At 38.8% G+C, this 25,120-nt stretch overlaps 1 long non-coding RNA gene across 4 annotated transcripts in view; it reads left to right on the forward strand.

Moving 5' to 3' along the window:
* Positions 1-25,120, forward strand: part of LOC102165712 — a 640,592-nt gene that overhangs the window by 263,870 nt on the left and 351,602 nt on the right. For all 4 annotated transcript variants that reach the window (XR_002342756.1, XR_002342754.1, XR_002342755.1 and 1 more), the window contains exon 3: positions 9,642-9,768. This is a non-coding gene — a long non-coding RNA (uncharacterized LOC102165712). The remainder of the gene's footprint in view (positions 1-9,641; positions 9,769-25,120) is intronic.

The raw sequence follows: 25,120 nt of genomic DNA on the forward strand, positions 1-25,120 counted from the left end.
TCCATATGCTGCGAGTACGGCCCTAAAAAGGAGGAAAAAAAACAGGTTTTAAGTCATTAGCAAGCTCTAAGAGTTCAAAATTATAAACTTAAAGACACACACACACAGCAGACCTATAAGTAGAATTTGTCAAATCCATTATCACTGTGGATTAATACATATCTTTCAGTAGTTGACAGACTGTATTGTTGATAAAAACTTTGGAAAAATCACTTGATAGTATCCTGTAAAATTAAAGAGTTGTGCTAACTCTATGACCCAGAGCTTTTTCTTCTAGTTACATGCCTAAGAGAAACTCTTGCACATGTGAACCAAGTATGTTTGTATGTGCAATGTTTGTAATTGCAATTTTTTTTTTGTCTTTTTTGGACTGCAGCTGCAGCATATAAAATCCCCAGGCTAGGAGTGGAATAGGAGCTACAGCTGCCAGCCTACACCACAGCCACAGCCACAGCCACGTGGGTTATGAGCTGCATGTGCAACCTACACTGTAGCTCAGAGCAACAGCAGATCCTTTACCCAGTGAGTGAGGCCAAGATCAAACCCATGTCCTCTTGGCTGCTAATTGGGTTCATTACCACTGAGCCAACACAGGAACTCTGCAAAAATTTTAATCAACCCAAATGTCCAACTGAACTGACAGTTGGTGATTTCATACAGTAGAACAAAATGTAGAACTAATAATTTATGAATTTTAGCTACATGAGTCAACCTGTATGAATCTTCATTTTGAAGTAGATAGACAATTTTCGGAAGAATTATGCCAAATTTGGGGAACAAAGCCAAATATGATAGGGTTTTTATGAACTCCCTGAACTGTTTGGTGAGTGCGAACCGGTTTCATTAAACAAGAGTCAGAAAGAGATGCTCTGTCTTCCTGCTTCATCTTTAAAAAAAATCGTTTGTTTTAGATTCTTTCATCAAAGTCAGTTGTTTCTTTTATTTACCGATTTATAGACACATAATATTTCACTCTTAGTTCTTAATAGGACATTGAGCTTCATCAATAAATGTGTCACTATTGGGGAGGGTGGTCAGTGGTATGTAAACAGGTGATTTTGGAAGACTACAAATAAAATCCTAGGCATGATCATCTTGCAGAGAAAGAAAAATTAATTTAGTTCCAAAGGAACATTTTAATGATAAAGCAGTGAATAAAAATTGCATTTGAATTACAGAACCAAGACGTAAATTTGATTATTTTTGGGTTGCCTGATAGCAATCATTTTAGTTCCAATCCCTATATCACTAATGTTTTCCCAATCATATGGTTATTGATTCCTAACGTTCTAGCCAAGGAAAGTTTTTAAAACTGGTTACCTTTAAAAATGATAATGATAAATAGGCATTCCCATTGTAGCTCAGAGTTAAGAACCCGACATAGTGTCCATGAGGATGTGGATTTGACACCTGGCCTCGATCACTGGGTTAAAAGGACAGACTGAATTTCTTTGCAGAACAGATGCTGACTCACAGACATGGAAAAACTTATGGTCTCCAGAGGAGACAGTTTGGGGGGTGGGGGGATGTGCTTGGGTTATGGGATGGAAATCCTGTGAAATTGGATTGTTATGATCGTTATGCAACTACAGATGTGATAAATTCATTTGAGTAATAATAAAAAAAAGAATCTAGCATTGCTGCAAGCTGTGGCGTAGTTTACAGATGTGGCTTGGATCCTGTGTTGCTGTGGTTGTGGCGCAGGTGGGCAGCTGCAGCTCTGATTCAAACTTTAGCCCAGGAACTTCTATTTGCTGCAGGTGTGTCCCTAAAAAGAAAAAAAAATAAAATGAGTAAATAGAGCATGCATACTGACCCCACTGAGACATGTGGAGAACTATTTTGGTCACAGTCTTTTCTCTGCAGAAAAAGGTCACAGATTACCTCCTAATGCCTAAGAAATGTTGGTCAGATGATTAAAATCACAGAGTTTAAAGACTTGAGAATAAATGTATCTCACTCAAACAATTACTAAGTATCACAGAAGCTAACAGAAAAATAAGTCACATTTGTTTTCTTCATTCCAAAGTTAAAATTGAATGCTTGATGGATCAATAACAGGTCTAATAGCATATTCTAACTGAATCAGAGTGTAGGATGAGTGCTTTGAAGAAAATGGATTGTTGCTGTCTAAAAAATGCTGTAGGCCAGAATCTACTACGTTTCCCCCCCCCCATTTTCCTTCCCCTGATGTTACATTGAGACATTTAGTACTATTTAAAAAATGGAGAAAAGTATTGTTTTCCAGCAAGAAAACAGAAAACCACCTATTGTCAGAGTCTCATCCTCAGGGTGGTTTGCACTCTTGTCAATATCAGAAGTCAGCTCTGGTATAGAGTTCATGAAGGCTTGGTTAGCTCTCAAGAGGTATAAACATTGATGATGATAAAGCTGACCTCTGGAGACCCTTAAAAATGATTTCACACACATGCACCATGTCCTTAATGAAGCCCGGTTTAAGCAAGCCAACACAAAGCAAAAAATCCGAACAAGCATACCAAATTTTGAAACTTCTAAGTAATAGTGAAATACACGAGGTTTATCTAGGACCCAGGAGTGATCATTCCGTTTAACTAGATGCTCAAATGGTTTATGGGTAAAATGTAATTTTAAAGGACAGAGAGTTCTCTCATAGTGCAGTGGGTTAAGGATCCAGTGTTGTCACTGCATTGGCTAGTGTTACTGCAGCGGCTAGTGCCGCTGTTGTGGCAGGTTTGATCCCCGTCTGGGGAACTTCCAAATGCTGTGGGCACAGCAAAAAATCCCAAACCCCAAACCGAAATCAAACCAAACAAAAAACCTACATAAACAATCATGTCAATATAATAGGGTTGTATTTCCTCTGCCTCTTCACAGAAGTCATTATCACCTGATACCTAAAAGATAGGTCCTTTTGTTACATAGCTCTTTAATAATAAACCCTACTTGTACATAGAAGAAAAAATTTTTTCCTAATAGTTGACTAAGGGCATTCTTGCAACTATTTTGAACATGGTCCATTCACCTGTCCACAATAGATTTGAAGATATGTTAAAAAAAATCTTTTTGGATGTATAGAAATTGTGATTTAAACTTATAAAGTCAGCATGATAGTACCTCATCTTACTGTGGCAAAAAGAAAAGAGTTGTTTCATAACTTGGCTATTGTGAATAATGCATTCTGTTTGTTTTAGATGTGATCTAATTGACAAACTTAATACCTTATTATCAGTATAATTTGCATGGTCTCAGGCTCTGGACTTTCAAGTCGTCACCAGGTAACTCTTTTGTTTCTCAATGAATTTATTACATTTATAGTTGTATGATGATCATATTATTTTCTATTTTATTTTTATTTTATTTTATTTTATCTTTTCCACTGTACAGCATGGGGACCAAGTTACACATACATGTATACATAATTTTTCCTCCCATTGTCATGTTGCGATGTAAGTATCTAGACATGGTTCTCAGTGCTACACAGCAGAATGTCATTGTAAATCCATTCCATGAGCAATAGTTTGCATCCGTTGACCCCCAAGCTCCCAATCCCTCCCACTCCCTCCCCCTCCACCTGGGGAACCACAAGTCTATTCCCCAAGTCCATGCTCTTCTTTTCTTGTGAAAAGGTTCATTTGTGCTGTACACCAGATTCCAGTTATAAGTGATATATGGTATTTGTGTTTCTCTTTCTGACTTATTTCACTCAGTATGAGAGTCTCTATTTCCATCCATGTTGCTGCAAATCGCATTATGTCATTCTTTTTTATGGCTGAGTAGTATTCTATTGTGTATATATATACCACAACTTCCTAATCCAATCATCTGTCGATGGACATTTGGGTTGGTTCCATGTCTTGGCTATTGTGAATAGAGCTGCAATGAACATGCAGGTGCATGTGTCTTTTTTAAGGAAAGTTTTGTCCAGATATACGCCCAAGAGTGGGATTGCTGGATTACATGGTAGTTCTATGTATAGATTTCTAAGTTCTCCATAGTGGCTGTACCAGCTTACGTTCCCACCAACAGTGCAGGAGGGTTCCCTTTTCTCCACACCCCCTCCAGCAGTTGTTATTTGTGGACTTATTAATGATGGCCATTCTGACTTGTGTGAGGTGGTATCTCATGGTAGTTTTGATTTGTATTTCTCTAATAATCAGGTATGTTGAGCATTTTTTCATATGCTTATTGGCCATCTGTATATCTTCCTTGGAGAAAGTCTACCAGGTAATTCTAATCAGTTGCATGGATGAGAATTGCTGAGTTAAGTCACTGATGTTTCCTAGAGGCCTATTTGACTGCCTTCTCTTTTCTCATGTGAGAAAGCAGAAATCAGTGATTCTCTTAAACATAGGGAAGTGGGAGAAATCACCTTCAAAGCACCTGGGGAGCTTTTCAAATACCACTGCCTGGGCCTCTAGTTAGAGAATCACAAGCATAAGAAATATAAGAACGAAAGGATAATGTTATTATGGATTATAGATTTAATCTCAATGTGCCCAAATATATATATTTGAAGTAAATACCTTAAAACTAATATTAGCTTGAAACATATGAAAATGTTGTTTATGTATGTACAAATAGTCAGACATCAGTCTAATACTATTAAAAATACTCATGCCGATGGAATATGAGAAAAAGAACGTATACACATATACGACTGCGTCATTTTGCTGTACAACAGAAATTGGCACAGTATTATAAATCAAGTCTAATTAAAAGAAAACTTCATGTTGCATGTTTTAAATAATTGCAATTTATTAGTACCAATGCTAAGAAAAGCTTCTCTAAGACTTAATTCATTTGTAAAATGGAGACTGTCCTAGGTGAAGATGATGATGATGTTAGCAATGCTGATTTTGATAATAATGATGATATTTAATATCTGTTAAGCACTTGCTAAGTGTTCATCAATATGTTAAACGCTACATAGGTCACTGCATTAGTCTTCACCAAAGACCCGAGGATAGGTACTGATGTTACTCCCATTTTACAGGTGAGGGAACTGAGGTTTGGAGAACTAAATGATTTACCCAAGGTTATAGTGATATTCCATAGTGGAACAAGGATTTGGGCTTAAGCTGACTGAAGAATATATATCTCTATAAGATGCTACCTCTTTGGGGATCATGGAGGTTCTGTTTAGGTTTCATAGCTATAGTCTAGGTCAGACAGAGTAATGGCTGTATCTCCATCTAGGTGTATGGAGACAGCTTATCACTCTCCAAGGCTACCTTCCACCTTGATTGGTTGAATCTTACTTTATCTTCTTTCATCAAAAATAGTTTTAAGTCAGCCAGATATTATTTTTTGAATCATCAGGAATTCCTCAGATATTTTTCCTCCTGTTTGGGCGTCACAATGTACCTGATGTAGGGTTAGATTGTGGTGTATGGTTAGGCTATTCGAGATGACTGTTTTCTTGCTTTCTGTATGTTCTCTGATTGACCAGTCTCTGCTTTACTCACATGACTATCTGATCATTTAATTGTAGGGCTTAATTATCCCTGGTAACTGATGAGCCCACCTGATGTCAATTCCCCTCTATAAACAGTAGCCTCCTCCTCGCGTGAGTAGCGGAGGCTTGCTGTGCGCTGTCCGTTGTCTGCTGCACATGGTGGGTGTTGTTCCAGGAGCCTTTGTGTAAGCTCCCCCATTCAGTAAACTGCAGCCGTCTCTGGGCTCTTTTTTCAGTCTCGAGGCTGGGCAACTTGCAGGTCTACAGGGTACAGCCCAACAGATGGTAATTTAAGATTAATGAAGAATGGTTCTTATCCTCAAGGAGTCTCAGTTAAGTTGGGAAGATGAAAGATAGCACGGTAGAACAGCTTCTATAAGTTATGAATGAGATCCAGGGATGGTAGATTGGGATGGACTAATTTTGGTGTGCCAGTGGGTTGCCTCATGGGAGGTTTCATAGGTGGGACAGTGGAGTGAAAAATTTTCTAGGCCTTCAAGCGTGAACAAAATTACTGCAAGCAGAGGGAAATACTGTCAATTTGCCTGGATGCGAGGGACTTTGTATGGCAAATTTGTGGAAACTATTAGGCTCAGTGTGGCCAAGGTGAAGTTGGCTAGCAACAAAGTATACGGTGTAGGGTGGGGGTTAGTGGGTAGGAAGAGAAATGGAAGGAAAGGAAGGCAGTGGCTAGGCAAAAGGACTTTAAGCCATGGTAAGAAATTGAAAGTTTATCCTGTAGGCAATGGGATTCTATTCTCCCCTCAGTATGAGGTTAGAACTTACTCGAAGGACTAGGCTGCTGCCCTCCACAGCCTCAGGCACTCCTAGGCCTGCCCTGGGGGCCTTCCAAGCTCCGAGATCCAAGTGTGCATTGCCAGAGCACTGCATTTATTCCTGTGAAGGCTCAACATTCTCACTATCTGCCTCTGGCACCAACAAGCAGCTCTTGCTTTTCTGCCCTTGCTGACACCTCCAGTACCATCACCCCACAAAGTGGGGAAAATTGTCATCCTTGTCAATTTCCAGACTTCAGAGAAGACCTTCTCAATTTTTCATCACTGTGCCTGCTCAAGACCCCACCTCTCTCCAGGTGGGGAATGTGGAGGAGGAAGCAATGGCTCCAGGGTTGCTGACCACTTGATCAAAGGGTTTGGAGACCTACACAAAGGGGTAATGGACCCCTCCATGAGAGGGGCATTGCTGAACCCAGCTGAGAAAATTCTGTAGAGACATGATGCTGGAGAACATTTTGAACCTGGGCTCAGTGGGGGTTATTCTCCATAAACCCAAATGCTCAACTAGGTGGAGCAGAAAGAGCTGAGGACTGATAGGAGAAGAATCCTTCAAGACACCTGTGCAGACCAGAAGTCTCAACTTGAAGCCAAAGAGACTACCTACTGCAAAGCTGATGAAGTTTGGGGAAAACCAGCTACTGGCAGGAAAACGTCCAGAACTTGTAAGCAGCAGAATCCCCATGGGTGCAAAGAAAGTGAGAAAGCTTTTAGTTACCACTTATACTTTAATCAGCAGGCACCAACTCAACCTGGAGAGCAGCCCTGTGAATATAGCCCATGTGGACAAGCCACAGAAGGGAATTCTAACTATATTAAGCCCAAGAGAAATTACACGGGAGAGAAATGAAGTGAGTGTAAAGAATGTGGGAAAGCATTTACCTAGGCTCTGCACGCATGTGATAGATTTCATCTGGTGAGATACTTTTTTTTTTTTTTTTTTTTTGTGTGGATGGGGCAGAGCTCATTGCAGAGACAGGGAAAAGGGCTGGCAGCCCCTGGCTATGAAATCTAAGCCTGGGTAGCTGTTGGCTTGGTAGCTGTCAGGTGCTGTGTGTCCCAGGGTGGCTTCAGTGTGGGCACCTCGTTTGTGAACATGAAGCTGTCTCCAGTGGTGTGTCATGAAGGGTGGAGGCAAATAGTGGGGGGTCCCAGCACAGTGTCCTCATGAAGGGCTGGTTTTTCATCTCTGCATTCCACTCACTGGACCTTGAGCAGGCAAGCGACTCCCTCATATCTGTGTTTGGAAAGATCACATAGTTGAAGATGAACTAGTTTTCTTTGCCTAACATATATTATGGTTGCTTAAAAATAAATGTCATTATCATTATTATCATCTTCAAATGTTAGAACGAGGAAGGCCTTGGAAATGTGGTCTAGCACTACCTACCGCCCTAGAGCTTTGTGTTTTGTTTTGAATCCAGGTTGGGAGAAAGAGTAAAAATTATATATTCGTTTCCTGAATAGTTGGTGTAGGAAATAAAACTGCTTGAAGCAAAATCGCCTGTTGCATCATGTTATACTTAAATACAGATTTTTTTTTTTAAAGAATTAAGATAAGTTTGAGATTTCTTAGCTGTTGGGTAAGTCAGTGGAGGATTTTCTAGTTTTTGAGGGGAAATATTAATGAATTCAGGTATAAATCAAGATCCAAAATTTGTGGGTTACCTAGTTGTTTAGAATAGATTTTTGTCATGAAAATTGTGATTAATTTCACAGGCAAATCCCCAGAAGTTTAATTCAAAAATGTAGGTGAAGTTAGCTCTCTTTTGGTTGTCATTTAAACTAATTGAAGCCAAAAAAAAGTGATAGTCATGGTGGAAGGTGGGGAGTTTAATGGCTTGCAAGCCCTACCAGGGCAGAGACCTCATCCGTCTCACTTTTGGATCTCTAATGCCTAGTAACATGCTTGGCCTTTAGTAGGTATGTACTGAATATTTATTGAATTAATGAAATAAACCAACCCTAAGAATGTCAGAGTTTTAGGTGGACCATAGACTGAATGGATTTGAATACCCTCAGAATTATCTTCCTTGGATTTCCATTGTCTGCTGCTTTGTGTGTTGGCCTTACTCTTGGCGACAAAGTCATCCTTGTGGCTGGAAACTTGGTCATGTGGAACATTTATATTCACATATTTTCAGGTTTTGCATTAAACAAAAAACTTTCTCTTTTTAAAATTGAAAATCTTAAGGGAAAAATGTTCTGATTGGCTCAGGTGGAGTTCATTGCTTACTGTTAGATCGGCCATGGCAGGTGGAATCCTTTATGAACATGAAGACCTCAGGAACTATATAGTTAGGCTGAAGAAAGAGGCTTTTGCCAGTTTCCTACTCGCAGACTTTATCATCTTTTAAGAAAAGAGCCTTAACCAAAACAATGGGTTATAAAAAGAACAAGGGGTTGTATTCTCTGTTTCCGAAGTGTATATTCTTTATGATGGCTCAAGATAATGAGATCTAAAAAACAAGAGTCTTGAGATACGCAAAAGCACACTGAAGTGAATACAAGTAATTTTGATGAAAACACAGCAGAGAGAAAATTACAGGAGAACAATTGAGAAGAAATGAGGAAAAAGCTTCCCATGGTATGCTTAGAGAAGAGAAATGTTATTTCATGGGAATATTTATACACTTTTTGAGTAGCTACTATGTGCCAGGTGTTGCAAATGGATCATGTTTAGATCAATAAGATCTGTGAGGCAGAGTTTTTCCCCAAACAAGCTGGAATCTACCTCGATGGAACTGACTTGACTCATTTGAAACATCCATATGATAGCAATAATGGGAAAACACAAAATCTACCTAAAGAATTATGTAGCACTCCTGCAGAAAATGTTTACTCAATTTATATGTGATTGGTATTAGAATTCATTTGTAACCATTTTCATGGAAAACTCCTTACCCTGCACCCAATCAATGATGTAGCTGTTAAATTCTCATATGGTGATGACTATACCCTGGACAATAACAAAGTCTCCAATCTGTTCTATTTTGAAATATTTCTTACTCCTAAACTTCTGAGGATTGATTCTCTCACACCCTTCTGAGGTGTTTTTGATATACCCACTTAGGGAGCCTAAATCATCTCTAAGAACTTATTATTACTTATATTTTCTACATTTTATTTTCAAGTCACCTGCATAAAGAGTTTCTTGGTTATTAAAGCCATACTCTTAAAACCTGGCATAAAAAAAGGCCAGAATGAGAGGTAAATTTAGCCCAGTTCCACAACTACCAATGTGAAGCTTCAGTAGGAAGTCGTGCTTCTATTAAATACTGTTTGAGCATTTTCCTAAATGTTATATAGATAGGGAAAGTTCTATCACACATGCAAGTGAACTTGCATAATGCCAAATAATATGCTTTGTTTTTCCTCATGTATGTTTTTTCTGTTTTTGAACACTTTAGGTTGTGAATCTCTGCAGATCTGCCTTCTGCAAATCATTTGGTAAGGAAATCTTACTGAGGATGTGGAAACACTGCGAGAGAATCCTGTGATCCTGATAATTCCCAACATGAAGAGATACTTTTGCAGGTTAGTCCTTGAACACATTTTCATCCTTCACTGAGATCACCTAATGTTTGACATTTGTCAGGTACCTGCTGTGTGCCAGATACTGTTCTGTGCCTTGGGGGTACAAAGGTGGATAATACACAGGCACTGTACCTGGTTGGTTAAGCCTATTTTCTTGCTGTTTTCAGTGTTGGAGGTAAATTTCTACTAGAAAATTCATGTGAGAAGTTGTGGTAAAGCCATTTTTTTTGAGGTGTAATTAATTTAAAATGTTAAATGAATTTTAGGTATACAACCTAATGATTTGAGATTTTCATGTGCTGCGAAATATCAATGTAGTAAATCTAGTTAACATCTTGTCTAATTATTGAGCCAGCAGGCAATAAAGCCAATTCCATTGTGTAAGTTTCCCTAGTTGGTCCTCTGTTGGTCAAACAGAAGTCACTCGAGTGGGTCTTCTCACCATAGGGGGAAACGTGCAGGGGGAGGCTTCTGTTGCTTCAGGTTTCATATGTGCTGTTGGTCTAGGATTGGGCTCCACAAACTTCGGTGCCAACTGGGTAATTGGATATTGATTAGATGAAGCAAGGTAAAAGGGGCAGGGATCACCCTTTCCCTTTGAAATTCAGGCTCAAACACTGGGCTAGAGCTGTTGGAAGTCCTCACCTTGACCTTCAGCATCCTTGTATGCTGAGAATGAGCATCTTCAGAGGAACCACTATCTCTTTGCAGTAGTATTGCTGCAGCGTTTGGCCTTAGCAGCAGACACCTAGTTGGGAATTGGTAGAGCTCCAGAAATCTTTTCTTTGAGCTCAAGCAAGCCCATATCAAGACCCTGTCTTTGAAATAAAGTAGCTGCCTAGTTATAACATTTTCAGGCACTAGTTTTCCTGAGCTTTATTGTAGCAGGATAGGATGGGTTTCCTGGAAGGAGGTTAATATGGTTCCTCATTGGAGTGGTTTGGGTTTGTTATAGGAGAAACTTCTGTATAGTTTGAGTGGCTAGCTTGAAGGTTATCAAAGTTCACTCTAATTTCTAAGTCAGCAATTCTATTGCAATTGTTATTCAGGTGGTAAAAGCAGATAATAACCATACCTTAGAGGTTTTTGTTTGAACCAGGCTTGTGTCTGTGTAGTATTTTTATAACTGGCTATTAGAGGTTCATCTCTGGAATGGGGAGGGGGCAGGGTGCAAGGAGAAGACCGTCATAACTTGAAAAATGCTTTTCTTGTACCCCCCTCGGTGTAACAATGATCTCAATCACTTATTTTATAATTTCTTGACTGCTGCTTGCCTATATCTTATTTACACGTAGCTGGTTGGAAATAGACTTTGTTCCAACAAAGAAAAAATAGAGGTCTTGAAAATAGTTTGCTGTTTCCATTACACATGTAAACTTTAAAAATTGTAAGCTTCTAAGCAGTGCTGAATTTTGCTGTTTTGTTGAAAATGCGCTCAAACTGGGAAAAGATGCCTTATTCATCACCTTTCTTATGTTCTCTGGGGGTTGCCAGCATGGCTGATTATCAGAATCTTGATTATGTTTTGAACTATGAACAAACAAATCCACTTATTTCCTCAGGTGGTTTTAGAGGGCAAATAACTATGAGTTACTAGTCAAAAATCAAAAGGGTAAATTATTGAAAATTAGCAAGAAAAGAGGGCAGAGCTGATGTTTCATTTAGTCATCTTAAAAGATCTCCTTAACTAAAAACACTTATATAACACATTTGAGTGATATTAAGTATTATATAATTAAAGTGTTGTCCAGAAACTGCTCAGTTTAAGAGCTACAAATTCATAGGAACAGCATTTATTGAAAAAGTGTTATGTACAGGCTCTGCCATATACATTATATGGAGTCAATATAACACTCCAGAATGGGATCAAATTTCCATATCTTCCTGATAAACAAAGACTTAGAGAGGTAATAAGCCTAAATTTTCATAGCTGGAGCCAGGAATTAACCCCAGGTCTGCCTGCCCTACAAAATGTGTGCTTTTTTCAGGACATCAAAACCCACCTGTCTTTGATGTGATTCCCTTCATGTCAGTCAATTCATGCCATGATTTTCTAAGAAAAGTCTCTTGAGAATGCAACTGTGTGGGTGGTTAAATGATTGATAGAAAAAACAGAAGAGTGCTAGCAAGAAGCTTCGTTCTATTCTAAATATCCCAGGTTTGGGGGAAGGTGTATGTGGGACAGTATAATTCTTAGAGCTTTTCCCCTTGCCTCTTAAAAGCCCCATAGATTTTTTTTTTTTTAAGACGGGACAAATAAAAATACCCCAAACAAAATTAAGTATAATGGTTTATTTTATGGTGTTAAAGTCCTATTCAAACATTTTATGATGCGTTTTGTTTGTTGTGGTTTATTTAGATAAATGAATTTCTTTCTAATCTGTTTCTTAGCTATCTTGTGAGGAACAGAATTTGGTATTTGTTTTCCCCCCAGTTGTACACTTGGCTCAGTAGTAGTGGTGGTGGTCATGGTGGTGATGAGCTGTGTGTGTGTATGTGTGTATGTGTATTGGGGCATGGTTCGGGTTACAACTTTTTCCTTAAACTTAAAGGCTTAGGACCCCATATGAGGCTTAGGACCTCTCACACTACCTGCATAGTGTGAGAGGTATTGAAAAGAAAAATCTATGGAAATGATTTTTTTCCCCTTCTCAATCTCAACTAGACAACAGTGCTTAGATTTGTTACTACTGGGAGTTGTGGGTGGCTGTGGGCCAAAAAGATTGGCACCGTGGTATATATTAAATGGAACATTAGTGATTCAAAAGCAAGGAGAGGCATGGAAAGAGGATTGCACACCCTAAAGCAGAACTGGTTGGCGTTAGTACCAAGTTTGTGGTAAAGCCTGAAGCCAAGAGATGTTTAACCCTTGACCAACCATGACTTAGATTTCTATCTCATAAGGACAAGGCTCCTAGGGACAAGGGTACAGTGAAGACAGCAAAAAGTGTCCATGGCACCCACATTGAAGATAAGCCTTCAATACTTTCCAGTTTTTGAATGAGCTCAGCTGCCTTGACCTACCTCTGATTTACTGGGTGCCAATCCTAAGTGAGCCTAGCCTGGAGACTTACTAGTGTTAAGATGAAACTTTGTGCTAATTAAGTGGGAACAGGAAAGAGGATTTTCTTTTCTTATCAGAGTCCTTTCCAGAACCTATAGACCTAATGTAGTGTTTCAGGATGTTCTTAAAAAGTACCCTTTGAAAATGTAGATACGGGCCTTAGACTGGCTTTTCTGAGAAGGGTTATTAACGTTTTTATAGGGAAGGTTTTATTTTTCTCAAATACCTTGTCACCAGAGAGTAGGGAAGCATAGGCAGAAGATGAAGATAGAAAGGATTGTTATTTGGGGGTCAGGTTACCTGGCAGAGGTGACCTATGGTTGAGTCCTCCTCCTTCCTTTTAAGCCTTGGGGATAGATTTGAAAGAGAAAGCATGGCATAGGAAACTGGTTAGGAAAAGAAACAGTTAAGCTTTGAGATCTAAGGCCAGGTTCTAACCAATGACCAGGTTCTAACAAGGTAAGACACTATTAAATTAAACCATCAATATGAATTCATGAATCCCTGAGTAGCCATTTAATGTATAGAGTGTCAACATAGGATGCAGGCTAGAAGTCAGTTATTGCTGGACACTAAGCCAGGGTGCCTTTCTAGGCTCATGAGAGCTTGAACACTTGTCTTGGAACACTTGATTAACTTCCACAAGTCAAACGTAGAAATTAAAGCTTGATTTTTGAATTTTGATAACTAGCCTTAACTTAGTAAATTTGAACTGATTTTACTTTGATATAATCATTGCCCTCAACTCTATTGATTTTGACTTTCTTTTCATGGTGACATGTTGGACAGGATCCTGAAATCTTCCAGTTACTTCTGGCTTAAAAAATATAATTGGAGGAGTTCCCGTCGTGGCACAGTGGTTAACGAATCCGACTAGGAACCATGAGGTTGCGGGTTCGGTCCCTGCCCTTGCTCAGTGGGTTGACGATCTGGCGTTGCCGTGAGCTGTGGTGTAGGTTGCAGACGCGGCTCGGATCCCATGTTGCTGTGGCTCTGGCGTAGGCCAGTGGCTACAGCTCCGATTCGACCCCTAGCCTGGGAACCTCCATATGCCACGGGAGCGGCCCAAAGAAACAGCAAAGACAAAAATATATATATATATATATATATATAATTGGAGTTCCCTGGTGGCCTAGTAGATAAGGATCTGGCATTATCACTGCTGTGACTCCAGTAACTGTTGGCCTGGGAACTACTGAATGCTGCTGGAGAGACCAACAAAACAAGACAAAACCAACAATAAAACAACATTCAGTTTAACATTTTAATCTCCTAATTTAAATCTTGGATCTGTGACCACCTGGAGTGGGAAGTGTTGTGTTCCCTCTGAGACTCTTTGTAATTGTCCTTCTCTTTCTAGTTCCTCTTACGTACTCATATTGGTAAACAGGGAGAAGAAAAGTACTAGAGTCTGGTCTTCAGTTGACCTCTGTGTGGCTTCTTCATTGTTATTGCCAGTCTGGCCAGTATCATCACTGATGGCCTTTATAGGACAGGTGTCCAAAGGCTGGCTCTGTGGAAGTGCTCATGTATGTGGGATGACCTTTGTGGAAGGATCCCTTTGTATGGGGCTGTAGTGTCCTATTACACAAATGCCCCGCGGAGGAAATCTGGCTCTATTTCAGACTCAACTATATCTTCCCTGGCAGTCAGCCTTCCTGAGCCTGGTACTGTCAGGACAGCTTAAGACCAGCTTCTCTCTGTGATCCTAAAGGAATGCACATTTTGCACTATCCAAGAAGAGCATGTTCAGGCTCTCCATGGTTTGCTCCTCTTTTTCTTCTGCTTTCTCTTACTAGCTTTCTCCCCCTGGTTCTGTAGGCACAGGGTAGATCGTTACATTCTCTGCACAAGCAGACACCTTTTGGGGGGTAATAATCATGGTCTCCTCTTCTCAAATTGCCCCCATCTTTCTGAATAATTCCCGGGACTCTGCCTCTTCCATGGAGGAATGTCTACATTTCATGTAGGTTTCTACACCACCCATAACTAAGGACTCCCACAATTTCTTCTTTCCATTTTAGTTTATTAGTGAAAAGGAGTGGTGGGGCTGGGGCGTGGGATGGCCCTGAATTGATGACTTGGGAGACTTGGGAAAAGTTCAGCTACTTCCTAGTGAGTTTTTATGGAGGTTTTGGACTCTTGGTGTTGGCCATTCTGTTTAAAATGTGGCATGCTCTGTGCTTCTTTTTTTTTTATTTATTTTTTTTTAATTTATTTTTTTATTTTTTGTCTTTTGTCTTTTTGTTGTTGTTGTTGTTGTTGCTATTTCTTGGGCCGCTCCTGCGGCATATGGAGGTTCCCAGGCTAGGGGTCGAATCAGAGCTGTAGCCACTGGCCTACGCCAGAGCCACAGCAACATGGGATCCGAGCCGCGTCTGCAACCTACACCACAGCTCACGGCAACGCCGGATCGTCAACCCACTGAGCAAGGGCAGGGACCGAACCCGCAACCTCATGGTTTCTAGTCGGATTCGTTAACCACTGTGCCACGACGGGAACTCCCCTCTGTGCTTCTTATCAGTTTTGAGTCTTAGGTGCTAATATGTGAGCAATAGAAAATGTCCCATTCAACCTTCTGTTAAACTGTCTTCTCCCTGCACAATTTTGCCTATCATTGTTTTTTTTTTCCCCCAGATCTTGACCTATCTCCAAGTAGAGCATGAAAGGACACAGCTGAAGCACAGCTATTAATAGAGAACATGTAAATTACAATCTAAAAGGCAATATTTTAAGGGTGAAAGGGATTCACTAGGCAAACCACAATGCTAGGAAGATGCTTGCTAACAGGGTCTGTCAGTGGAAAATTGGGACATATGTTCACAGTAGCTATTGGTCCCTTGAGTGTGTTGGTTCTTCCTGGCGTGACTTTACATGGCTGTGCAGGTGTGAGGATAAGGAATAGCAGGTGTGTCCTGCTCCCCAGAAGGAGGCAGGCTCTGCAATTGTTAATTGTTAATGGCTGGTAAATGTCATGCTCTTTGGAGTGTTGAAGTCTCCACAGGAGGTTAGTAACACAGAGGATAAAGTTAAAGAATTATAGCATACATCACTTATATAAACTCAGTTCCACAAACATGATGGATGCACTTTTGGTGTCAAGCTCTTTGGATCATAAAGGTGGATTATACATAGGCCCTGCCTTAAGTGGTTTATGATCCAATGGGAGAAGAATATGAACAAATATCTACAGCACAATTGGATTGTAGTTAGTATCTCACAGAAAGGAGCAAGGCAGAGTTTCTGTCTCACATCTGGTAAAAGGCAAATTATTTTAAATGAGAACACTTTTTTAGTATTTTATGTAGGTTGGTGACTTCTCTCAGATGTTAACCAAAATTCTAGAACAGGAAGTGATCACAAAATAGGATGACGTTTCATAAACTGTACTAACATGAAAATTTATATTTCAAATCATTTGTATAAACAAATATAAGCAATCTTATTCAGAACCATTTTTGTGTGTCATAACAGTAAATTTGGATAATGTATAAAGATTATCTCTGGAGAGAAAAATAAATACAAAAGAGACAAAATGTAACCAACATGTAAAAAAATAATTTTCTCATCTTTCCCTCATAGCATTAAAAGAAACCTTTCTTTAATCTGAACTCAGTAGAAAGTTGCAAAAACATCATGAAATGTGTTCTGTATTAAGTTGATGTAGTTTAAAAATAAAACATATCAAAACCAAAAATAAACAGCAGCTCATTGTATCTTAATGGATAAGGTTCCTTAGAAACTCTGCGAAAATCTCAGGCTGGTTTCTTTTTTTTAATTGAAGTAAAGTTGATTTACAATATTGTTTCAAGTGTGTAGCAAAGTGATTCAGTCATGTATATATATATTTTTTCAGATTATTTCCCATTGTTGGTTATTATAAGATAGTTGTATATAGTTTCCTGTGTTATACAGTAGATACCTACCCTGTTTTATGTATGGTAGTTTGTATTTATTAATCCCATACTCCTAATTTATCCTTCTCCCTAACCCCCTTTACCCTTTGGTAATCATAAATTTAATTTCTATATCTGTGAGACTGTTTTCCGTTTTGTATATAGATTCAATTGTATTATTTTTTAAAGTCCATGTGTAAGTGATACTACATCATAATTGTTTTTCTCCTTCTGTCTTTCCTAAGTATAATACTCTCTAAATCCATCCATGTTTTTGCAAATGCCAATATTTCATTCTTTTTAATGGCCGAGTAATACTCCATTCAATGTGGTGTGTGTATGTGTGTGTATATGCACACAAAAATACCACATCTTCTTAAATCTATTATCTGTTGATGGGCACTTGGGTTGTTTTCATGTCTTGGCTATTTTAAATAGTGTTGCTATGAACAATGGGGTTCTTGTATCTTTTCGAATTAGTTTTCATCTTTTCTAGATACATACCCAGGAGTGGGATTGCTGAATCATACAGTAGCTTTATTTTTAGCATTTTTTTTTTTTTTTAGTATTACTCAATGAATTTACTACATTTATAGTCGTACAATGATCATCACAACCCAATTTTTAGCATTTCCATCCCAAACCCCCAGCGCATCCCCCAACCCCCCAAAATGTCTCCTTTGGAAACCATATGTTTTTCAAAGTTTGCAAGTCAGTACCTATTCTGCAAAGAAGTTCATTCTGTTCTTTTTTCAGATTCCACATGTTAGTGATAGCATTTGATGTTGGCGTCTTATTGTCTGACTGACTTCAATTAGCATGATAATTTCTAGGTCCATCCATGTTGCTAAAAATGCCGGTGTTTCGTTCCTTTTAATGGCTAAGTAATGTTCCACTGTGTATATGTACCACACCTGCTTTATCAACTCCTCTGTAGATGGACGTGCAGGTTGTTTCAATGTCTTGGCTGTTGTATATAGTTCTGCAATGAACATTGGAGTACATGTGTCTTTTTGAGTCATGGTTTTCTCTGGAGAGATGCCCAGAGAGGGATTGCTGGATCAAATGGTAGTTCTATTTTTAGTTTTCGAAGGCATGTCCATACTGTTTTCCACAGTGGTTGCACCAGTTTGCAATCCCACCAACAGTGTACTAGGGTTCCTTTTTCTCCACACCTTCTCCAGCACGTACTGTTTGTAGACTTTTTTTTGATGGCCATGCTGACTAGTATAAGATGGTACCTGATAGTGGTTTTGATTTGCATTTCTCTAATAATGAGTGATGTTGAACATCTTTTCATGTGTTTTTTGGCCATCTGTAGGTCTTTGGAGAGTTACCTGTTGACATCTTCTGCCCATTTTTTTGATGGGGTTGTTTGTTTTTTGGTATTGAGTGGTAGGAGGTGTTTATAAATTTTGGAGATTAATCCCTTGTCAGTTGATTCACTTACAAAGATTTTCTCCCATTCTGTGGGTTGTTTTTTTGTTTTGTTTAGGGTTCCCTTTGCTGTGGAGAAACTTTTAAGTTCGTTTAGGTCACATTTGTTTATTTTTGTTTTTACTGTCCCTGCTCTAAGAGTTGGATCTGGAGAAGATGTTGCTGTTGTTTATGTCAGAGAGTGTTTGGCCTATGCTTTCCTCTAAGAGTTTTATATTGTCTGGTCTTATATCTAGGTCTTTAATCCATTTTGAGTTTATTTTGTGTATGGTGTTCTGGAGTGTTCTGATTTCATTCTTTTCCATGTGACTGTCCAATTTTCCCAGCACCGCTTATTGAACAAGCTATCTTTTCTCCATTGTATATTCTTGCCTCCTTTGTCATGGATTAGTTGGCTGTAGGTGCGTGGGTTGAATTCTGGGCTTTCTATCCTGTTCCACTGAACTATATATCTGTCTTTGTGCCAGTACCATGCGTTTTTGATGATTGTTGCTTTGTAGTATAGTGTGAAGTCAGGGAGCCTGATTTCTCCAGCTTCATTTTTCCTTTTCAGGATATCTTTGGCTATTCCGGGTCTGTTGTGCTTCCAAACAAATTTTAAAATATTTTGTTTGAGTTCTGTGAAAAATGTCCTTGGTAATTTGCTAGGGATTGCATTGAATCTGTAGATTGCCTTGGGTAGTATAGTCATTTTGATATTATTAACTCCTCCAATCCACGAGCATGGTATATCTTTCCATCTATTTGTGTCATCTTTGATTTCTTTCATCAGTGGCTTATAGTTTTCAGAGTACCCGTCTTTTGTCTCTTTAGGTAGGTTTACTCCTAGGTATTTTATTCTTTTGGATGTGGTGATAAATGGGATTGCGTCCCTAATTTCTTTTTCTGCTCTTTCGTTGTTAGTGATTAGAAATGCCATCGATTTCTGTGCATTAATTTTGTCTCCTGCAATGTTGCCAAATTCATGAATGAGCTCTACCAGTTTTCTGGAAGAGTCTTTAGGATTCTCTAGGTATAGTATCATGTCACCTGCAAATAGTGATAGTTTTACTTCTTCCTTTCCAATTTGGATTCTTTTATTTCTTTTACTTCTCTGATTGCTGTGCCTAGGACTTCCAAAACAATATTGAAGAGTAGTGGCAAGAGCAGACATCCTTGTCTTGTTCCTGATCTCAGCAGGAATTCTTTCAGCTTTTCACCATTGAGAATGATGTTCGCTGTGGGTTTGTCATATATGCCCTTTATTATGTTGAGGTAGGTTTCCATTATGCCCACTTTCTGAAGGATTTTTATCAGAAATGGGTGTTGGATTTTGTCAAAGGCTTTTTCTGTATCTATTGAGAGGATCATATGTTTTTTATTCTTCAGTTTGTTAATGTGGTGTATCACACTGATGGATTTGTGGATATTGAAGAACCCTTGCATCCTTGGGATAAATCCCACTTGATCATGATGTACAATCCTTTTCGTGTATTGTTGGATGAGATTTGCTAGCATTTTGTTGAGGATTTTTGCATAAATGTTCATCAGTGACATTGGCCTGTACATTTCTTTTTTTTGTGAAGTCTTTGTCTGGTTTTGGTACCAGGGTGATGGTGGCCTCATAGAATGAGTTTGGGAGTATCCCTTCTTCTGCAATTTTATAAAATAGTTTCAGAGGATAGGTGTACTTCTCTAAATGTTCGGTAGAATTCGCCTGTGGAGCCATCTGGTCCTGGACTTTTGTTTGTCGGAAGTTTTTTCATCACAGTTTCAATTTCAATTCTTGTGATGGGTCCATTCATCTTTTCTATTTCATCTTGGTTTAGTCTTGGGAGATTGTACTTTTCTAAGAATTTGCCCATTTCTGCTAGGTTGTCTGTTTTATTGGTGTATAGTTGCATGTATTTTATCTCTTAAGATCGTTTGTATTTCTGTGATGTCTATTGTTACCTCTCCTTTTTCATTTCTAATTTTATTGATTTGAGACCTCTCTCTTTTTTACTTGATAAGTCTGGCTAAGAGTTTATCAAGGTTCATCTTTTCAAAGAACCAGGTTTTCGTTTCATTGATCTTTTATATGGTTTTCTTTGTTTCTACTTCATTGATTTCTGCTCTGATCTTTATGATGTCTTTCCTTCTACTAGCTTTAGGTCTTGTCTGTTCTTCTCTCTTGAGCTGCTTTAGATGTAGAGTTAGCTTGTTTATTTGAGCTTTTTCTTGTTTCCTGAGGTGGGCTTGTATTGCTATAAACTTTCCTCTCAGAATGGCTTTTGCTGCATCCCATAGGTTTTGGAGTGTCGTATCTTCATTGTCATTTGCTGCTAGGTATTTTTTAATTTCCTCTTTGATTTCTTCAGTGATCCATTGGTTGTTGAGTAGCATGTTGTTGAGTCTCCACGTGTTCGTGTTTTTTGCATATTTTTTCTTGTTATTGATTTCCAGTTGTATAGCGTTGTGGTTGGAAAAGATGCTTGATATGATTTCAGTTTTAAATTTAGCGAGGTTGAATTTGTAGCCCAGGATGTGATCAATCTTAGAGAATGTTCCATGTGCACTTGAGAAGAATGTGTATTCTGTTGCTTTTGGATGGAATGTCCTATAAATATCTATTCAGTCCATCTGGTCTAATGCTTCATTCAGGGCCTTTGTTTCCTTGCTGATTTTCTGTCTGGATGATCTGTCCATTGCTGTAAGTGGGGTGTTAAAGTCCCTCACTATGATTGTGTTATTTTTGTTTTGTCCTTTTAAGGTTGTTAGCAGTTGCCTTATATATTGTGGTGAACCTATGTTGGGTGTGTAGGTATTTAAAATTGTTATATCTTCTCTTGGATTGATCCTTTAATCATTATGTCATGTCCTTCTTTGTCCCTGAAAATATTCTTCACTTTAAAGTCTATCTTGTTTGGTATGAGTATTGCTACTCCAGCTTTCTTTTGATATCATGCCAGCTTTCTTTTGATCCCCGTTTGCATGAAATATTTTCTTCCATCCTCTCACTTTCAATTTGTATGTGTCCCTAGAAGTAAAATGGGTCTCTTGAAGACAGCATATATATGGGTCTTATTTTTGTATGCATTCAGCCAGTCTATGTCTTTTGGTTGGGGCGTTTAGTCCATGAACATTTAAGGAAATTATTGATATGTATGTTCTTAGTGCCATTTTATTAATTGCTTCGGATTTGTTTTTGTTGCTCTTTTTCCTTTCCTTCTTTTCTTGTTCTCTCCTCTTGTGGTTTGATGACTATCTTTAGTGTTGTATTTGAGTTGATTTTTCTTATTTGTGAATCAATTGTAGATTTTTGGGTTGCAGTTACTCTGAAGTTTGATATAAGAGTGTATATATATATATAATAGATTGTTTTAAGTTGTTAGTCTCTTAATTGCAAGTGCATCTCCAGTGTCCTGCATTTGTACCCTCTTCTTCCCATGATTTCTGATTTTGGTGGCATAATTGTGCATGGATGATTTCATATCTTTACTGTATATATACCTTTACTGGTGAGCCTTGTCATTTGTGGTATTTTTGCTTCTGGTTGTGGCCTTTTCTTTTCTGCCTGGAGTAATTCCTTTAGTATTTGTTGTAAAGCTGGTTTAGTGTTGTTGCATTCTCTTAGCTTTGGCTTATCTGTGAAGCTTTTGATTTCTCCTTCACATCTGAATGAGAGCCTTGCTGGGTAAAGTAATCTTGGCTGGAGGTTTTTTCTTTTCATCACATTAACGATATCATGCCACTCCCTTCTGGCCTGCAGTTTCTGCTGAAAAATCTGCTGATTACCTCATCAGGTTTCCCTTGTATGTTTTTGTTTCTTTTCCCTAGCTGCTTTCAAGATTTTCTCTTTGTCTTTAATTTTGGTCAGTTTGATTAATAAGTGTCCTGGGGTGTTCCTCCTTGGGTTTATTTTATATGGTACTCATTGAGCTTCCTGGATTTGAGTGAGTGGTTCCTTTCCCATGTTGGGGAAGTTTTTGGCTATTATCTCTTTGAATTTTTTTTCTGTCCCTTTCTCTCTCTTTCTCTTTTCCTTCTGGCACCCCTGTAATATTGGTGCATTTGGCAACATTCATATTGCTGCATTTAATATTGTCCCAGAGTTCTCTGAGACTGTCTTTATTTGTTTTCAATCTTTTTTCTCTTTTCTGTTCCACTTCTGTGATTTCCACTAGTCTTTCCTCTACCTCACATATTCATTCTTCTGCCTCATGTATCCTGCTATTAGCTGCTTCTAGTGAATTTTTTATTTCAGTGATTGTATTTTGCATCTCTTCTTACGTTTTATATCTTGTATTTCTTTGCTCAGTGTTTCCTGTAAATTATCCATATTTGCCTCCAGTTTATTTCCAATGTTTTGCATTATCTTTAGCATCAACAGTATAAAGTATTTTTCCTGGAGGTTGAGAACCTTATCACTTAGCTAATTTTCTGGAATTTTTTCTTTCTCTCTTATCTGAGTTATAGTTTTTCATCCATTTTATAGGTTTTTGGTGTGGTGCCCTTTTTACAGATGGTATAGTTGTAATCCTCTTACTTCTGATGTCTGCCCCCCCTTGTGGCTGAAGTTGGTATGGGGGCTTACTGTAGCCTTCCTGATGGGAGAGACTGAGCCTCACTGGTAGGTGGGGCTGATTCCTATTCCCCACCTACCAGTGAGGCATGGGGTGGGGCTTTATCTCTGGGTGGCTGTGTGACCATGGGGTCTTTAGGCAGCATGTTTACTGATGGGCAGGGCTGTGATTCCACCTGAATTGGTGTTTTTTTTTTTTTTTAATCTTTTGTCCTTTGAGGGCTGCACCTGTGGCATATTGAGGTTCCCAGGCTAGGGGCCTAATCAGAGCTACAGCTGCTGGCCTATGCCCGTGCCACAGTAACACCAGATTCAAGCCGCATCTGTGACCTACACCACAGCTCACTGCAATGCTGGGTCCTTAACCCACTGAGAGAGGCCAAGGATTGAACCTGCAACCCCATGGTTCATAGTGTGATTTGTTTCCACTGCACCATGGTAGGAACTCCCCCACCTGGATTGTTTTTTTTTGGCCTGGGGCTTCTCCGGGCTGATGGGTGTGCCAGATTTTACCAAAATGGACGCCTCCAGAGAAACACATGCTGATGAATATTCCCAAGAGCTTTGCTTCCAATGCCCTTCCCCCACAACAAGCCACATTCACCCCCTGTTTTCCCAGGAGATCCTCCAAGAACTGCAGTCAGATCTGACCCAGATTCCTGTGGAGTCTTTGCCTTGCCCTGGGACCCATTGCATGTGAAAGTCTGCATGCACCTTTTAAGAACGCATGGTCTCTCTTTCCCCCAGTCCCATGGAGTTGTTGCGCACAAGCCCCACTGGCCTTCCATGCCAGATGCTCCAGGGCTCTTTCTCCCAGTGCCAGATCTACAGGCATGGGCAACTTGATGTGGGATTGAGAACTCTCACTCCTGTAGGTGAGTCTCTGTGATAGAGTTAGTTTCCAGTCTGTGGGGCTTCCCATCCGGGTGGTATGGGGTTGCTTATATCACATAATCGCCCCTCCTGCCTCTTGATGCGGCCTTCTCTTTGTCTTCTCTATTTTTAGCTTTGTAAATCACCATCATACTGTTTGCCATAGTGGCTGCACCAGTTTACATTCCACCGAGAGTGTAGGAGGGTTCTCTTTTCTCTACTTTATTTATCATTTATTATTTATAGCCTTTTTGATGATTATCTGGTGCTCTTAGTTAATTCTCAAGAACCTTTTGGGCAAGACCGAGAGATCAATTTTTAAATAAAATCTTTGTTGTATAAGCAAGGACAAATAGCAACTATACTCAAATAATAGACTTCGAAGTTATTTTTGATAAGTGGTAAGAAGCTGGAAACCAGTAGATGCTAGTCAGTGAGTCACTGTCAGATACATAAAGCAAATGTGTTTTGTTTTATAATCTACTTGAACAGTAATGCCTCTATGTATGAATATTATTTTAACTCCTATATGCATATAAATATTTTCTTATTTTAGAAAATACAGCTTCTATCTGCATAATATTGTATATTTTTTTCTGAACAATGTTTAAATATTTTATTCAAATAGGTAATAGAGTAGGAGGAACTTGAAACTAGTTTCTAGCTTGGTTTCTTCCATTAAGTAATAATAAGCTGAATATCCTAACATGAGTCACTTTACCCTTCTATCACCACTTGTCAGGAACAAATATGCTTGTCTTATAGTTGAAAACTCTTTGGTTCATGACCATTTTTCCATTTTTTTTTTTCCCAGTGGGAAACTAAAGTTGAGAGAGGTTAAGTCATTGCTTTAAGCTACCTAGTTATAAATGATAGGGGCTGGAAGATCAGTCTTGTTCCCGTGTGTTCTTGTCTTTTACTCTACTGTGGCACTTGCAATCCATGGAGGCCAGGAAAGAGGAATTACCGAAGAAATCTCTGTGATAAACAATAGTAGTCTATATCCACATACAATAAGTAGTTTATGGCTGGTTTTTATACACACAAAGGCATCTAATCATTCTGATAACCGTATAGGCAGAAATGATAAACACTTTTATAGATAAATGATAAAATACTGTTTTATATCAATGTTTTATGAGTTAGAAATTAGAACTCATAGAACTGAAATGACTTAGCCAAATTGCCACAGAGACTGAGTGATAAAAAAGGAATTCTATGTTTCCAATTCCTGGTGCATTACAAATTATGGTCCATTACATATCAGTTGTCTTTTTGATTCAATTTTGGGTCTCACCTTTATCTTCTGAGGAATAGGCTGCTTGCTGATGGCTCACTTTAGCAACGATAGAGAAACACAATTCACAATTCTGATTCTTAATATTTTCACCCACCCCAATATTTCACCATCTTTCATTAAATTTTATTCCTGTTATTTCAACATTTTGGATTAGAATTTTTTTTTTAATTTGGATGATATAATTTCTTGGACACTACTAATGCATTTTAGTCTACTCAGTAAGCCCAAGCAAAACAGAC

The sequence above is a fragment of the Sus scrofa genome, chromosome 3, assembly GCF_000003025.6.
Source record: "Sus scrofa isolate TJ Tabasco breed Duroc chromosome 3, Sscrofa11.1, whole genome shotgun sequence".
NCBI lineage: Eukaryota > Metazoa > Chordata > Mammalia > Artiodactyla > Suidae > Sus > Sus scrofa.